This window comes from Megascapheus bottae, chromosome 7 (assembly GCF_031878675.1).
Source record: "Megascapheus bottae isolate mThoBot1 chromosome 7, mThoBot2.hap1, whole genome shotgun sequence".
NCBI lineage: Eukaryota > Metazoa > Chordata > Mammalia > Rodentia > Geomyidae > Megascapheus > Megascapheus bottae.
This window is the reverse complement of record NC_143515.1, coordinates 79,123,958-79,139,219: the sequence shown is the minus strand read 5'-3', so window position 1 is coordinate 79,139,219 and position 15,262 is coordinate 79,123,958. Positions and strand designations below refer to the sequence as shown.

Below are 15,262 nucleotides of genomic sequence, written 5' to 3'. Positions count from 1 at the left end.
TCAAACTCGTTTCACGGTTTCTAACATGATGACCCCATTTCCTCATATAACCACCATCCCAGAATTGTTCTGTTGCCCACACATTCATTTTACCAGATTCATGAATGGATCAAATCCACACACTATTTCTTGGACATGTCTGCCACCATTTCGTTTCAACGATAGCTTCTTGTCCATGCATTTTTTTAGTGGGAAAGGGTGGTGATCTTTGCTCGTGCTTTCTCCCACTCAGTAATTTGAATCATAACTTTTATTTAAAACCAGGCAGACTAAGGAGACAGATGTAGACTTGTGCGAACTCTAGAACGGCGCTGGGGAACTCCACGGGGACATGACTGCTTTGGGAACCTGGAGGTTCTTCCTAACCAGCACCTGCTCTGCTCACGGGTGAGGGGCGCTCAGCAGAAGAACCTTAAATGGCAGGCTCCACGTGATGAGGCCCCAAGTGGGAAGCACTCACAGTGACCAGGGGATTTGGTGATTGGGGCCCACAGCAGCTGGCTCTCTAGCCCCAGGACTGACACTTCTGTCATTGCTATTCTTGACGCTCCTGTCATCCTGACTCACTGGCTCCTGTCACCCTAACATCATCTCATGATGAGTTAGGCTTGTCCCAGTGTCCTTGCACCTCCCACACATGTCCTCTACCACCATTGCTCTTTCCCAGCAGGGTGGCCACACAAAGAAAGGGAACCTACTTGCTATTCTAGGGAGGCAGCCACAGTGGGCAGAATCCTTAGCTGAACCTGCCTGGCTGCGCTGCAGGCTGGAGGGCACTTGGCAGAAAGAGCCAGGAAGGGAACTAACAAACAATACAAGTCTCCAAAAGGCCACACTGAAAGGGAGCTGGGGACATGCAGACTCCTCTGCGGCCACACCCTGTGGAGAAGCCCTGGGTGCGGGAAAGATGAGGAAGCTGCTGGGCTGTGCTGGAAGACTTGGTGACATGGAAGGGTGCAGCAAGGCTCCCTTCCGGCTCCTCCAGAGCCACTGCCAGCACTTGCTCAATGAGCTGGTCAGCACTCTCCTCATAGGGACAAATGGCTCCATGTGATGACAGTAGATGAAGCACTCAAGCCTTAGGGTCAGATCCCTAGAGTGACACTGAAACCAGGGAGAGGAGAGGGAGCACAGTGGAGGGGGGAGTGTGAACCCATGTGGCAGGCAGCCCAGAGTCCCGGCATGTGAGAACAACTTAACTGTATTAAAATCACCAAGGTAACAGGAGCCGGGAGGCACTCTGTCCCTCATCCCCACACTGATGGGGGGGGCAAGAAAAGGAGGTCTTTCCGTAGACCAAAGGACACAGCCCACGTGGGTCTCAGTGCTGTCCTCTGCCAGGTCTCATTTCCTATATTTCTGCCTTGGAAGGGCCCATGTGAAGGGAGCGCCAGACAAGACAGCTTGGTTAGCTCCCAGTATGTCCCAATTTATCCAGAATGTGTTATCAGAATCAAAGGCCACAAAACCCCACAAGCCCTTCAGCAGATGCTAAAGGAACTTCCAAAGACCAAGTGACTTAGCCCTGAGACTAAGCATGCTTGTCCAGAAAGTTCCAGAACAGTAACAGCAAGGACAAGCATACAGAAGTAACCATGTGCTGCCTTCTTGAGGGAAATAGCCTCTCCAAGGGGCCACTCTGACTGACAAGGGCCTTCATGCCAAGCATAGGGAGAGAATACCTGGCCAGATGCCAAAGGGAGGGCATCAGGCTCCAGAGCGGCCCTGGTGGTAAAGGTCTAAGGCCGGATGGGGTGGAGATGAACAACTGGACACTGCCTAGAACAGGTGCTGTGTGGGGTGGACCCCTGGCAGGGAGGCATGTGCAAGGCTGGGCAGAGGCTGAGTGCCAAGGACCAAATACCCTCTCCACCCACTTCCTCCAGACCAAGAGATGGGGGGGGGCCTTTTCCTTTGCCTCCAAAGCAGAGGGACTTCTTTCTGAAATTCTACTGCAGAAACTGCTCAAGATGCAGGCATTTGTGGATAAGTAAGAGGGGATGACCTGGCAGATGTGGTGGGCCCTGGAATGGAAGGGAGTCAGGAGACCCCGGAAGCCCCGGGAAAGCCTGGGAGACTCTTCCTACAGCAAGATTGCAGTCTTCCTGGCAGCCCCAGAACTGCGCGAGGCCCAGGTGACCAGTGGTCAGGGATTGGGGATGCTGAAGTGTCAGGGCTGTGAAGGAGTGTTTCAAGGGCCGGCAGCTCTGCTGCTTATTAGATTACCCTGCCCTCTGCTGGGTCCTTCCACCCCCACCTAGTGTGTGGGTGTAGGGATGGGAAGTAGGGGCATGTGACCATGCATATATGAGAAAGAGAGAAGGAGAAAGAGTGAGTCCATCCATTCTGAGACTGACCAGTATGGTAGTCCAGGGCCTACAGCTCCTTTATGCTTTTTTTTTTTTTTTTGCCAGTCCTGGCCTTGAACTCAGGGTCTGAGCACTGTCCTTGGACTTTCTCAAGGCTAGAGCTCTACCACTTGAGCCTCAGCACCACTTCCGGCTTTTTTCTCTGTATATGGTACCGAGGAATCGAACCCGGGTCTTCATGCATGCTAGGCAAGCACTCGACCACTAGGCCAAACTCCCGGCCCTCTTATAGCATTTTTGAAAAGGATTCTAACCCTTTAAGAGTTATGTGAAAGAAAGCTATGATTGGTTTTGGTGGGGAGACGATACTGGGGTTGAACTCAGGACCTCATGTTCTTACTTGGTCTTCTTTCGCTCCAGGTTGGCACTAAATCATTTAGGGCACACCTCTCGCCCTATGGTTACTTTTTTCTACTTTATTTTATTGTTGTTTTAGGGATGATATCTAGTGGGGTTACCTTTACGTGCATCAGGTAATAAGTACATGTCCTTTAGCATAATGTCATTTGTTCCCTCATTCTTTCCCATTCCCTCCCTCCCATCTCCATCCACGAGTTGCATAATTCACTATCATCAATGCCCAATGCACTCCACTGCTGTCCTTTTTCACTCTTTTTCCTCAGATTCTGTGCTGTGTTTTCCCTACTCTCCCGCAGATGTGCACACACCCATAGTTATTTTTTAATTGCTATCATTCATGCATTTCGTTCATCCAATAAACATTCCTTGTTCCAGGTATTAAGAAATCAGCAGTGAGGGAAAGAAAATGGATATATAACCCTTTATTCACAGTAAGTTGACAAATTGTAGGAAAGATGGATGTGGATAATAAATGCACAGATTGTGTTTGATGTCATAGTCACACAGCAAGTGGGATATACGGGATAGTCATAAAAATTAAGTCACAAACAAGGAATCCTTTACATATGATATTCCCTCACAGGACATTGTGGCACTGTTTGGGAGGTGTTTGCGGGTTTGGAGCTGGGAAGCTTAGCTGGAGCATGAGATCCCTGGGAACTTGTCCCTGAGGTGGAGGGTATCTTACTTCTATCCTTTTCCTGCCTGTCTCTCCCTCTGCTTCCTGGCTTTCCTAAAGTAAGCAGCTTTCCTTCACCACATTTCTTCCACGTTTCTGCCTCGCTATGGGCAAGCAATGGAGCCAGCTGAGCATGAACGGTAACCTCTAAAAAACACAGGCCAACTTAAACCCTTCCTTAAGTTGTTAACATCAGATATTTTGTCAAAGTGAAAAAAGCTAACTGGCCCAGCCCAGAAGTGCCTGGAGCTGAGAAATCTGCAGAGAACAAGACCTGAAGCTGACCAGTCAGAAGGGGAATGACAGCCTGGAAATCTGTGGGATAGGAACGCAGCTGTGGCACCAGACAGAGCCCCAGGCCTGCCGGTCATTCTCAGAAGACAGACAGACAAAGCAGCTTAGAATCAAGATAGGAAGTCCCTTGAAGAAAACAAGGCTATTTTTAGAGAAAGAGAGTATCATGGCAAAAGGGGGATCCGTCGCTTTGTCCCTTGTCTGGGGAAAGCATACCTTTCCTGGGAGCGCAGACCTTCTGACAGTGCAGCCACCAGCAGCCACTGCACACAGCCACCAGAACTTTTCCCATCATGCCAGCCCAGGCTTTGCCTCTCATCTCTGGCCCCAGTTATAATCCAAGGCACTGCTCCCACCTCTGGCCCCCACTTGGTGCTTCATGCTGTTCAAGGTCAGAACTCTTGCACAGTCATCTTGTGGACCCAAGTGCCAGCTAAGTCTTCTCTGGCCATCCCAGTGACCCATTGATGTGCACACCATCAGGCCGCTAGCGGAGATGGGATTCTGTAATGCTTCACAGCTAGCAGATATCAGAGGGGAGCTGGGACCCAGCATCATTCAAGTTCACTGCATTTCTGTTTCCCAGGAACCTATTAATTCCTAGTGCTTAGCATACAGAATACAAAATACGGTTGTAGATACAGCAGAGGCTAAAGGCTTCGAAGCCTTCCCCTTTACCAATGCCCTTCCCGTTTCGGGGGAGACCAGAAAAAAATTCTGCGTGTTAAGGCACCAGTGGCTTCCATGGACTGCCCATAAATTGTGCCATGAAAACAAGACCTTCACAGTGTCTCTGAAAGAGACATTATGTAGATAGGACAGCAGTGCTGTGGACACATGCTCCCCCAACTCCAGTGTGGGTAGGATTCACTTTAATATCCCAGAAGAGCGGGAGCAAATCTAGACTTTCTCCTGGACAAGCTGTGTGGTGTTGGGTGATTTCTTCAGCTTTTTCAAGCCGCCGTTTTCTTTTCTTTTTTTTCTTTTTTTTTTGCCAGTCTGGGCTTGTACTCAGGGCCTGAGCACTGTCCTTGGACTTTCTCAAAGCTAGAGCTCTACCACTTGAGCCTCAGCACCACTTCTGGCTTTTTGCTATGTATGCGGGGTACCAAGGAATCGAACCTGGGTCTTCGTGCATGCTAGGCAAGCACTCTACCACTAGGCCAAACTCCCGGCCCCAAGCCTTCATTTTCTTGAAGGAAAACTAGAACACACACACACACACACACACACACACACACACACACACACGCACACTAGTTGAACCACATGAGTTTGTACAGGGAAATTCTGCACCGGTGCCTGCATCGGTACATGCTGGCTATGGCATTGCTGGTGGGAAGCTGGAGATAGTCACGAACAGTTCATGAAGGCCACAGAAAGGCTGTGCTCCTGTCTGTCATTGTGTAAGTCATCTGGGATGTTGTTCTCATTTAGGAAAGCTGCTGAGAACAGCCCAACGTGGCCACTTGGAAATGGAGGTGGAATTTACTGGTCGTAGGGAGGGGCCGACGCTCCGATGAGAGCAGACTCAAGGTGAGTCCGATGGAGAACAGCAGCGCTGCCCAAGGAAGCTGGCGTGAAGCTTAGCAGTAAGGAAACCCAGGCAGATCTGAGCGATTTCAGGCTGGGAAAACTATTGTCGGGCCAGCAGAAAAGAGATAACACACAGCTAGGCACAGGCCACTCACTGGCTGGGGCACTTAGCCCAGGAAGCTCATCTCAGATGGAGCCAGGTCCATGACAGGCAGGAGGGGTGAAAATCAAAGTCAAAGCATGGAGCCAAGATGTGAGGTTCCAGGCAGGAAACTTTGAAATGGAACCAAAGAGGATCCTGGTGAGAGGAAAACAGCTCTGATTTCTGAACGTGGGTTGTGCAGAAACAGAGAACTCCTGCTTTCACGTGGGCACTGAGTGGGAAGGGCCTGCAGGAGACTCACCATTCCTGCATGAGCACTGAATACCAGGGAGACTCACCATTCCTGCATGAGCACTGAATACCAGAAAGCTAAGAGAGGCTGCTGTAGGCCACTCGGTGGACTCGGGAAATTAAGTCGGTGCTTTAAGAAATTGTTCTGTCTGGGCTCTTTTCCTTCCTACAAAATGAGGACCTGAAATCAGAATCATCAGGTCTTGAGAGAATTATAAACAAGACTGAGATTTCAGCAGATTTAATCTCCCTGGAGCAAGGTGGAGAAAGGAAGCAGGTCAGCTCATTTAGACATGAGGGAGACAAGTTTTCCTGGAGAACACAACACCTGTCCCTCCTCTGAAGTCATGGGTATCCTCACACTCCCTGCTGCCTCTGTCTCCCAAGACTGAAAGGCCAGGACAAGGTTTCTTCCGGTGGGACACTGCACCTCCATGTCTGACATGGTGGCCCATCCAGATGCTCAGCCAGACATGCTGAAGGAATGAAGGGATGACAAGACACTAGAGCCCCCTACCTCCAACAGCAGGTCGGGTAGAACTTCACGAATGGGAATTTTCTAAAATAGTTTCATTTTAGCACTGTCCTCCCGTCTTTTCTCACTTTTTAGTTTACCTTTCTGGGGGGATTCTAAGACATCACGTGAGTTTGTAGGTGTGTGGTACAATGTAAAGAATTGAGAAGCAATTCTGCCAAGAAGCAGGAGGATAATGGTAAACACCAACACCCCCATTACATTTCATAGTTTCCAGAACATTTTTGTTTGAATTCAGGGCCTGGGCACTGTCCTTGGACACTTTTTGCTCATGGCTACTGCTCTGCCACTTGAGCCACTTCCGGCTTTTTCTGTGTATGTGGTACCGAGGAATCAAATCCAGGGCTTTGTGCATGCTAAGTGAGCACTCCACCACTAGGCCATGCTCCAGGCACCAAAGCCTTTTGTTGCAGTTACTGTGCCTTTACTTTTAGAGGTCATCAAGTCAAGGTATGGGTGGGGGGCAGAATCATTAACTGGGAAACACCAAAAAAAAGAAGAACATCAGAAATTTATTTAGAGGTAAAACCGCATGGGCTCTGTTCTGTGACTTCATCTGGCTAGTGTGCCATTCTCTGCACCAAATAAGGGAATGATATAAATTCTCCACCAACAGCCAAAAGGGGGGGGGGAGGGTGTAAGCCAGCACTACACATTTATGCCAGGGCTCTTTACAAAGAAGTGAGATCGAAGTGGAATCTCCCATGGCTCAAGAGACATGAACCAGAGCGGCAGATGTGTAAAAATGCCCTGAATACAGGGTACATGTCCCATGTACTCCAAGATGGCTGAGTGATTTGGTCCCCTCCTGGCAGGTGACTGTCGGCAGGAGAGGGAGGTGGGCTTGGAGTGGGATGACAAATGAAGTCCATTCCGTGATTGCCTGGGCCTTCCCTTCCCACAGCTGGGAAATGAATGGTTTCCCTCTCTTTTGCTGGGGGGAGAATGCATTAATGCTTTCAAACACTCTCGTGGCCCCTGTTAAAAGTGCTGACCAGCACTTCCTCCTATCTCTGCACCCGTCTCCACCCTGGAGATTGCTCCATTTGCTGTTGTCTCCTGGATCATCCGGTTTGTGTGGTTTTCTATCTGATTTTCCAGTGGCTGCCAGGATCCCAAAACCCCATGTCGGGTGGTATCTTGTTTGGGAAGGCTGTGCCACCAGGCTCATTCCCCTCTGAACCCCTGCAGAGGGAGCCGCCTGGAGAGTATAATTTGGCAAGTCCCCCAAAGGCCTCCACCCCCAAAGCCTACGCCCCCACTGCTTCACATGGAGCCTAGGAAAAATTCACGACTAAACACGCATTCCTTTGGGGCTCGGATGCTGTTTTGAGAAACTTAAGATGTCATGGAAAGAGAACAAGACCAGTAGATAAGACCAAAGTGCTTGGTCTGCTGCTGCCTCTGCCCTTGTAGCCTGGGATAAGCTCAGTCTCTCGTTGTTTTCCCCCTATCTGACATAGCGGCGCTAATGCCTGTCTCACAGGGCTGCTTTGGGTAAGGATCAGAGGAGATAATGGATGTGAAAGCCACGAGTTGCCGAAATGTAAGAGGCATGATTATTACTACAGTGCCAGTCAGCCCAGGCTGGGTAGTCCCAAGAGGGATTAGCCCACAGCTCACCAAGCAGGCAGGGGTGGGGAGAAACCTCCAGAAGAGAGATTAGAAAGGACCCCTGACTGCTGACACATCTACTGGAGTTTTGGTGTCATGAGGGGCTGCAGATCTCACCCTGTACCCTTAGATTCCTGGGGGGCACTTAGGAGAAGTGTGCTAGTCAACTCCTGGGATGTGTCAGATGAGGAACAAAGGGTTGGTGGGCACACCTCTGGACACAGAACAGATAAGAGAAGGAATCAAATGTGTGTGTGTCACTCAGGTAGCTGTGTCTTGGTATGAGGGGCCCATGTACAGCAGACCCCATTGTTCCTTTCTTTTGTCAGAGTTTCCTGGATAATTTCCTCCCCTTTGTCAGGCAGGCAGAGCCAGGCCTTGCATCTGATTGGGTCCTTAGAGAGAGGGCAGACACAGAGTAAGCCGCTTTCAATAAACATGTTGGCACACGCATTAATTATTACAAGGGGGAAATGGGCTCCCGTGTTTCATCCGGGAGACAGTGGGGAAAGAGGAGTGAAGAGAGCCTGTTAGGATTCAAGCTTTATTCGGGGCATTTTTGCATTAAAAAAAAAAAAAAGTAATCGTTGCTGCTCCCTGGAAAGCAGATGGAGGAATAGAAAGAACTGAGGTCTGGGAGGCTAGACCTTGTGATCTGACGGCATGTTCCTGCAGTGTGCATTGTGATAAGGAGTTTCTGAAATTTCCAAATGCAAGTGTGAAGACTTCCCTCTGTGCTGGGAGATTCCTCCCCCCTCCCCCCGCCCCATGATAACTGGGGACTAGCTGGAACATGGCAGGCGTGTGACCCACCCACCTCTGGTGTCAGCTCTGACAGACAAGGACACTGAAGAGCAAGAAGAAAGCTGGTCACGGCAGGCTGAGTCTGTTTCCCTGCCAAAGCAGGGAACCCTGCATGGTGGTTAGAGGATCCCTGTCTGGACTTCTCTGAGTGGTAGTGAGAAAGAGCAAAGCCAGGGCAGCACTTCAATTAGTTAGTGATACACTATGAGCTCAAGGATAAAATGTGGACCCATCTCTACCTCCTCCATCCCCTGCTTTCCACGCACAGGTTCCAGGGTCGCGGGCAGGCGTCTCCCTTGACCTCCAGCACAATGAAGATGTACTTGGTTCTGCTTCCCCCAGCCTCCTTCTTCTTGTGAGAGGCGAAGCCCTTCCTTACCCAGCCAATTCTAATAATCTACAGCTCCTCTGCCCGCCCTGTTCAAGTCTCCAAGTCCCCCCCACCGGGCAGCCCGGCCTGTCTGTCCCAGTGCAGGAGGCAGTGGCATCGACTCAAGCATCTAACTCCCCACCCCCCATGCTCAGGCTTTGGCTAAGAGATCTTCCAGTGCTCAGGAGCTGAGGGTAAAGTTCTTGCTGCCTCTGCACACTGTGTACGTTGGCCGGGTGGCCTGACATTGTGCTAGGGATTTGTCCTCTCTAGACAGAATCCTGTGCCTCTGGGCAAAGCATCAGCTCCCGACCCGTGACATGGCTCAACCCCCAGAGGCCCAGCCTGGCCTCCTGGGACAAGTCACACTCCTCCAAATAGCTGCTGCCTTGTGGCTTTCACCCCTCCAGCTCCAACCTGCTGTCACGAGCTTGTGGCCCAACTCCTGACTGTACTCCCTCCGGGACTCCACCATCTCCCTCACAGATGACATGTGACATCCTCAATCTGGATAAACAAGAATTCTGTTCTATTCAAGCAGCAGCAATTAACGGGAGGATCTGCAGTGTGCAATGCACTGTGCTTGTGGCTGCAAGATATGGGACATCCCCTGCTGAGGAGGTGATCACCAAGCATTGAAGTGGCCTTGGGAACAGAGACTGGGCCTTGTTCTGGTGGAGGGGGACCACTCAGGAAAAAAGTGGTCGGTGCCCTGGGGCCTTGAAGGACAGGGTGAGCAGGAAACAGAGTGGGACACAGTGAGATGCCATTCAACCCCCGCCGGCAGCCTCAGAATGGCACAGCTACAAAGCCAAATGCTAGGGAAGATGCAGCCTCATGGGTTCCCTCTGCCTGGTGGTGGTGGTGGAAGGACATTAGTACATCCTCCGGAAGCAAACAGCTGCAGAGGTATAATCTCTTACCCACTGGCGCAGAATGCCACTGGTAGGCACAGGAGAACACAGACATGCTCTTCTAGAACAGCAAAGACCATTGAAATGTATCATCCCCAGGTGAGGTAAGGAGACACGAGGGGAGCGGACACAGGAACACAGGACTCGGGGGGGGCTACTGTGGGAAGAGGAGGGAAGGGGTAGGCGTGGGAGCCATTGCTGAGGCATCAATTTTCAGGCCAGGTGATGATTTCACAAGTGTTTGGTCACGTTATTGAATTTTTAAATTTAATGTTTTATTTTATTGGAAGATCTTGTTATGTTGCCTAGAATTACCAAGAATGGCACAATTCTCCTGCCATGGCTGCCTATAGAACCGGGACTATAGGTACCTGTCACTAAACCAGTTTGACTGATTGACTGGTCTGTTTTGGTGGTACTGAGGTTTGAACTCAGGGCCTGGCACTTTCTAGCCCAGCCTTTATTTCATTATTTTAATGTTGCTATGTAACATGAGCAGGCAGGTGGGTAACTTGTAGGTAGGGCCATACAGTGGGGGTCCCCTGGGCTCTGGGATCATTTCCACATCTCCTGGGGTGGGGAAGTTCCATTCCACCTCCTGCCTTTCCTTATGTAATCTGCTCAGCACGAGTCCTACTCTCTTTTTCCTCTTTTTCTCTTTCTCCTTCTCCTTGGTCTCTACACACCTCTATCCTGTGTGTCCCGCAGTTTGCTCTCCCCACAATAAACTCTTTTCTGCCTGGACTAGGTGGAGGGTTTCCTTTCCTTTCTGGATAATTTTACAGTAATAGCAAAAGTTGTCTTTAAAATCATGAACCAAAGGCTTTGATCTGTCCATTTTTGTGCACTGGAGGCTCCTCCTCTTCCTCCGCCTCATTTTACAAAAGGCTCTCTACATGGTCAGGTCTCTTCTCAGCCTCCAGTCCTCCGGAGTCTACCCCTCTAGGGATTATGGGTGTTCTTCCACGCCAGCACACTGGAATGTTTTTAAGAGGCAAGGGCTTGGCACAAGAAAAGGACAGCGTCCACCTGGGCTCCCTGCATCGCATGCTCCTCAGGTACTCTGGGTGCTCAGAGCCACTGAGAGCCCCGCCCCTGCCCCAGCCTTCCGGCACCACCGCGTTCTGCTGGCAGGCGTGATCGGGAGGCTGGGCAGTAGCTGGACCCGGTTGCATCACACAGTGTACAGAGGGATTGCCCATCCCTAATTGGTACCTTAGAACAGACATAGGCTTTACTACAACGTACATATTCCGGGAGTAGGGCAGGTCCCACCAGGCTTAGAGTCTACTCAGGGCTTTAGATGCAAAGACGTAGACCACGGATTCATAATCACTGGGCTATACTCTACCCTCCTGGCCACTGGCACCCTTCTTCATGGTCTCTGGGCCCTGCTCTGAGACTGCAGAGATGGTGGCCCGCTCTCTTTAACCAGGCCACATGCCTAGGGAGAGCCCAGCCACAGATCTGCCCACAGGCTCTGGCATACTCAGCAGCCTGAGTCACCTCGACATTCAGGCCCACCCCTCCCCAAGGAGCCCAGACCAGCTGTCCTCTCCTGTGGCCAAGGCAGGCCTTGGTAGACACATGACGGGCCTGGGAGATCACAACCTACATTTCCTTTGCTCACACTTCTAATGTAACCCTACCTGGAAGGGTTAGCTCTGCCCTTCCTGACCAGGGAGAAAACCATGGCAGAAACTGTGAGCAGGGGCATGAACTGAGACCCACGGTCAGGTCAAGCCTCGGGAGGTAAGAAGACAGAGCCCCCTTTGACCAGATGTTGATCCAGGAGCTAAGAGAGCTGCATCAAGGATTGCAGCTTCCAAAACTCCGGGGGCAAAGAGAAACAGTCCCAGGAGAGATGCAGGGGCCAACTTCTGTCAGAACACAGACACCTTGCGGGCTTGAACAAGGATGCTCTAGCTGAGGCCACCAGATGCAGGCCATCCAGGGCACCATGACTGCCCAGTGTGCACAGCCCCTCCCCCCGAACTCCCACTCTCAGGACATAGCCATCCCCACAGGTCATCACGGTAGTGACAGGAAAGAAGGGTGACACTCTGGAGACCACCTTCCTGCACCTGAAGGAACAGAGACTTCAGTAGACAATTAGAGTAGCTCAAGAAGAATGAACTTAGCGCCATGGCCCAGTGTGGAAGTTCTAGTGACCACATAGCCTGAGCTCGCACAATGGCCACTCCATGTGGGGGCTGGGTAACAATGACAATCTCTTTCATTTCTCTTGTGCCTCAATTTCTTCAAGCATAAACTGCTTCACAGTCCTCACAGACTCACGGATTAAGTATTCCAACTCTTATGAGTAGTGGCTGGCAGGGGTGTAAGGCCTCTGTAGGTGTGATGGTGTATTATTCTTACCTGTGTGATTATTATTTCTTCTACCCAAGAGCTGGAGGGCAGAGGTTTGCCCGGGCCTCCCTTCAGCCTCTTTCCTACGTCTGCTCCCATCAGTAGAGCTGCAGAAGGGATTCACACAACTTGAGGCCTGCTGCCCTCCTGGGTTTCAGTTCCAAGCACCACATTGTGACATCTTTTCAGAGTCAATTCCCTGCCCATCCACACCCTGAGCCACCTCCACCCCACCTTCTTACCCTCACACAGCGGAGAACACCTGAACGAGTCTCAGACCCACCCAGCTCCCAGCTCCAGAACTTTCCCACTCCTATCTCTAAAGCAATGCTGAGTTCTCCAGGGACCTTTCCATTGCCCAACACACACACACACACACACACACACACACACACACACACACACACACACACACACACACACACCCCGTTGTCACCTGCCTTCATTAGCTATCTCCAGCAGCAGCTGATGAAGGGTTACTCACGGCTCAGGGTTCTTTCCCAGCTTCCACACCTTTGCTTTTCTCTAGCCTGATAGACGGTTTCTTCATGACTCTTTCTTTGCACCCTAAATATTGCAGATTACTTTTTGGTCCACTCTTCTTGCCCTCATCATATACTCCTTAACATTCAACTGTTCATTGATTCAAACTCCAAGGTATTCTGAGAACTTCCAAGATTGCATCTACAGATAAGTCATCCCCTCCGCATGAATTCCCTTTGGTGTGTTGTTTAGTTGGTTGGTTGGTTGTCTTGAGTTGCTGAGGATAGAAGTAGAGCCTTGTGCAGGCTAGGCAAGTCTCCAGCACTGAGCCACACTCCCAGCCCTTTCAGATTCCCTTTTAGAGGTCACCACCTAGGTGACCCGTAGACACATGAAACTCACATGGCAACACAGAATTTATCCCAGCCAACAAGCTTACCTGATCTCCTCTATTTCCTCACTTGGAATGCTCCTGGGAGGTGAATGCCGGGCTTGTCTCAGAGGTAGAGCAGAGTTAGACCTCTACCCAGTGCTCTTTTCACCATCGGAGAAAGCATTCCGAGCTGAGACTAATTAGACAGTTTTATGATGAGGGCAAAAATGCACACTCGAGAAGTGGGTGTGGGCTTCTCAAGAGATGCATTGCCCAGAATTCTAGACAGGATCTTAGGGAAAACATTAATGTGGGCAAAATTACCCATGAGTAAAGGGTAAAGGCTTGAGGGGGGGAAAGAATGCAGGGAATTCCAGGAATTGGTTGGTTTGCTCACCCTTTTTTTTTTTTTTTTTTTTTTTTGGCCTTATGCAGGGTTTTTAGATGTATTGTGGCATCAGGTTTACGAAAGGAGGAGGGAATTTTGCCAGGCTAGTGACACAGAGATGTAATTACAGTGAAGCAAAGGGCAGTTAGTGGGCTGGTCAATGAAGTTGGTTGATGGTTTTAAGGGGTCTTATTCCTTCACTGTTTGAGTGGTCACAGGACACCCTGTTCCAACACAGCTGTGGGGCTGTGTGAGGCGTAGCTAGCAAGCCTCAAGAAGGCCTTACAATCTGAATTCACTCTTGATTTCCTTCCCAGGTTGCCAAGTCACGAAATCCTCTTCTCACCACTTCTACCATCATCCTAGTTCAGGCCTTGATGTCTCTCATTATCCTTTCGAAATAGATGTCTCGTTTCATCTTCCTCCTCCGACTCATCCTCCATCAGGCCAGAATGTTCTCTCCACAGCCCAAGATGGTCACACCCCACTCCTCTCTGTACTCTCCTCTAGGATAAACAAGCTCTGTACAGGAGGATGTGCTGGCCTCCAACCACTTCCCCTTTCCTTCTTGCTCTATTTCCACCAGCGGGGAATGTCTCTGCCTAATTTCTAATGCACCCACCCATGCCCTCTCATTCTTTCCTCCTGTGAGGGTGGGGCTGGGCCCCTTCACGCAGCTGTCTGCGCTTGCTCACCTCTCACCACCAAGGCACTGAAGTGGAACCTGCAGCCTGGGTCCAGGCTTCCCCTTGTCAGGCAGCCTTCCTGGCTCACCAGGTGGGTGGGTCCCCAGCCCTCATCTTGGAATGATTTGTCATCACATCTTTTTAAGCTTTCTTACCAATTTTTGATCAGCTCAATTCAGATATTGCCAAATAAAAAGAACTTTACTGTGAGGACTGCCCTGGAAGGCCCCTTATGAGTCTGTGTGTGAATCTGCACATAGACAACCCCTGGGGCCCCCCCTTTTCCATGTAGGACCCCACATTCCCTACTCTAGAAGTCTCCAACCACACCTGGAGGCATGGTTCTCTGAGGTCACATTCTGGACCACCCTGGTCACAGTCCTGCCTCCTTCAGGCCGTGGGAGATTCTTAGACTCTGAGGTCAAGTTCGAATCTGACATAGCCACACCTTCTGTCTTCCCTCGTAACCCATACCCAGCCCCGCGTCAGCCCTACACACACACCCCTGTGTGCAAGGCTGGCCGTTTGAGAATGAACTTTCTTTTTTCTACCTGAAGACCATGTGGTAGATTCCTTAACCTAATTAAAACTTTATCGGGCCGGGAGTTTGGCCTAGTGGTAGAGTGCTTGCCTAGCATGCATGAAGACCCGGGTTCAATTCCTCGGTACCACATACATTGAAAAAAGCTGGAAGAGGTGCTGAGGCTCAAATGGTAGAGCTCTAGCCTTGAGAAAGTCCAAGGACAGTGCTCAGGCCCTGAGCCCAAGCCCAGGACTGGCAAAAAAAAAAAAAAAAAACAACTTTATGACATTTGCTGTCAGGCATGGAGGACCTGCCTGTGGTCCCAGCAATTGAGAGGCTGAGGCAGAAGGAGGATCCTGAGATTGAGGACAACTCGGCAACATAATGAGATGCTGAACAAACAAGAGCAAGTACTTTATCTGGAGTCCTTAGGAATTGCAAGTCAAGAAGCACACACTCAGAGTGCTCCAGATCATGTTCTGAAGTGAGCAGGGAGAGGGGGCCTGCATGGGAAGGAAGCAGGGAGAGAAGAGGAGCCATGCTGCCAGTAGAGGACAAAGGAAGGAATGT

General features: G+C 50.5%; 1 pseudogene; it reads right to left on the bottom strand.

The window, feature by feature from the left end:
* LOC150061118 (small nuclear ribonucleoprotein G pseudogene) lies at positions 1-177 on the bottom strand (annotated as a pseudogene).
* Positions 178-15,262: the final 15,085 nt, after the last annotated feature.